The sequence below is a fragment of the Montipora capricornis genome, chromosome 5 (assembly GCF_036669925.1).
Source record: "Montipora capricornis isolate CH-2021 chromosome 5, ASM3666992v2, whole genome shotgun sequence".
In the NCBI taxonomy this organism is placed as follows: domain Eukaryota; kingdom Metazoa; phylum Cnidaria; class Anthozoa; order Scleractinia; family Acroporidae; genus Montipora; species Montipora capricornis.
This window is the reverse complement of record NC_090887.1, coordinates 2,629,894-2,632,393: the sequence shown is the minus strand read 5'-3', so window position 1 is coordinate 2,632,393 and position 2,500 is coordinate 2,629,894. Positions and strand designations below refer to the sequence as shown.

Genomic DNA, 2,500 nt, shown 5'->3' with positions numbered 1-2,500 from the left:
TAGTAATCTCAAGGTAGTTATATAAAGGTAATTGTGATAAAACGGCATGTTATGTACATGAATGGACTAAAATAACGTATCAACAAATAGTTCTTTCGTTAAGCTAAAGGATTTCACTTGGTTTCGGTAAGTATATTCTCTTTGTTGACACTGACGCTGCGTTTCCCCCCCACAAAAGACGCAACTTAGCTTGTCTTTCCAAATATCAAGGCCATTATTGCATCAGGAAACACAATAGTGATAAAAAAAACGCATAACTTAGGTAATAACTTAACAGGTAAATATCCGTCATTAATAGCATCGTTAAATACATTTCAGATAGTCAATTTTCCCGTATCGAATTCCGCTTGCAAACGCTATAAATAACTGACATACATCAATTCATTCAGTCAAAAAGCGAGTAAAGCTTCTTTCCTTCATTCAGGGTTACATTTGTAAGAATCAGCGCTCGAAAATGATGAAGAGTTTCATGGTTTTACTCCTATTAGCGGCTTGTATCATTCACTTAAATGATGGTTATTTTCATCATCGCAAAGGCAAACGCTCCGACATGAAGGTATGTATAAAGGACACTTTGCCTGTACAACATTACCGCCAACTTTGGCGTCGAAGTCAGAAGCCTGGGTCCCCTATAGGCAAACGAAATATCTCAATTAAATTCGAAATAATTGCACATAGCTGAGGACTTCAAATGGAAGAAAACGCGGTGAGCTAGCGAAGTCGGCTTTCTTAATATTTAGTTTCTGCTTGTGATTCTTCATGAGGCTCAAAAAGTGTTTAGCCAACAATTAATGCATTTTTTTATCTGACTTTTTTTTTAGCTTAGTATTATTCACTATTGCCCCTGAAAGTTGTCACCAAGTTTGATCGCTGTAGACGACGTGGACTGCTTGGCTACAAGCCAAGCACGGGAAATGGCTAGAAGCAAGCGCAGGAAATTTTAAACATAGATCTAGACAGTGACATGTTGTTGGACTTTTATCAAACTCATTATCATCTACGTTTCAGGCTAATTGTCCAATGTCGTCGTGGAAAGCATAGCAGTTATGACGCTTGCCACCGCGCTCCAGAAAACATAAATATGCATAAGTTAATTTCTTTTTCTCTTTGCAGGACTTAAATGAGGATAAGGATTCATCTTTTGCCATGCCAAAAGATCTTCTTCAGCGGGAATTTGTGGTAAGTGAAACCGAAATCGTACCAAGTGTTTTATTAGGCAGCAGAACGCGACTATTCAGTTACTTAAGGCTTTAGATTCGGTGACAAGGTCAACTCAAAATATAACTTTGCTCTATCGTAAGTCTTTCGCGATTATTCCAGCTCGTTCTTGCCTTGCAATGTGGAGGATGGTCTTTTCGAAATAATTAATGTCCACAAAACAAAAGAACAAAGCGAATACAACATACCTAATTAGCAAGGCCTAATCGCAAGAAAACAATGGTTCTTTTTGTCCGGTATATGAAAGTCTACCCAATGAGGACGAATTATCCTAAAATAAAGGTAGGAGCGGTTTCAGAGTAAAGTTAAAATGGAGAATGAAAGTGTAACAAACTGTATGCTCTCGTTGTTGTCATGGTGATTTCACGCCGTTGTTATGCAAAGTACCGCAGAGACTTGTGCTAAAATGCGTGCAACACCTGCAGCACGATCATTTTTCTTGTTTTAACCGATTATGTTTTTGTTTTGTGCCATTGGCTGTGCTTTCACGTAGCCTGTTCCACGCTCCCAGATAGTCGGGAAAACGAAAACAACTACGTGGGAAAAGCACGCATTTTTTTCTCTTTCCCTACTATCTGGGAGCCTAGAACAGGCTACCTTTCATGCAGCCGTCGTCTAACTTACATTCCTGCAAGTGGTTTGTTTGCAGACTTAAGGCGCGTTCGATTGACCCTAATAAGTGGAGTGATGATTAAAACGGTATGTTTGACACGTTTTGAAGCAGCAAGGATAATAAAAATATGTTTAAACTAGCATTTTAGCAGATATTTGACAATTTTAATGTGAATCACCTTAAAAACGAAGGATTTCTAACTTATATTCATGTATTCCTATTCCGGAATACGGTCAATCGAACGCGCCCTTAGAGTTCTTAGTTCCGAAAGTGGTTACAACGGGTAGCGCTTGCGAAAACGCTCGTTGAGGATTAACTCTACTGTTTACAATTCTAACCTATTATTTTTATGATTTTTGACGGATGAGTGGATGAGGCTACATCTCGTTATCATGATCCATCTATCGAAATTAGGGCATTTTTCCTTTGCCTTTTAATTTTCTCCGAAACAAAATCGTTGACCCCCCATTTTTTTTTCATTTTTGGAATAAGTAATTTATGACCTAACTTCAGGCGAGAAATGAAACAAATTTCAATGTGGGAAGATTTTCGCGCGAACGTCCTTAAATAATCCCGCGATAAATACCCCTCCAATTATGTAGGCTACGCAAAATTTCGCTTTTTATCTGCCGGGCAAGACGCGCAAAGACATCAAAAGTAGCAGTAATT

General features: G+C 38.5%; 2 long non-coding RNA genes across 2 annotated transcripts in view; one reads left to right on the top strand and one right to left on the bottom strand.

Annotated features, from left to right (window-relative positions):
* The first annotated feature begins 414 nt into the window (after positions 1-414).
* Positions 415-2,500, top strand: part of LOC138049104 (uncharacterized) — a 4,658-nt gene continuing 2,572 nt past the window's right edge. Inside the window, exons 1-2 of the long non-coding RNA XR_011132297.1 lie at positions 415-556; positions 1,114-1,179. This is a non-coding gene — a long non-coding RNA (uncharacterized lncRNA). The remainder of the gene's footprint in view (positions 557-1,113; positions 1,180-2,500) is intronic.
* The window catches only part of LOC138049106 (uncharacterized), a 4,378-nt gene continuing 2,382 nt past the window's right edge, over positions 505-2,500 (bottom strand). Inside the window, exons 2-3 of the long non-coding RNA XR_011132299.1 lie at positions 1,407-1,489; positions 505-629 (exon numbers count right to left, since the gene is read on the bottom strand). This is a non-coding gene — a long non-coding RNA (uncharacterized lncRNA). The remainder of the gene's footprint in view (positions 630-1,406; positions 1,490-2,500) is intronic.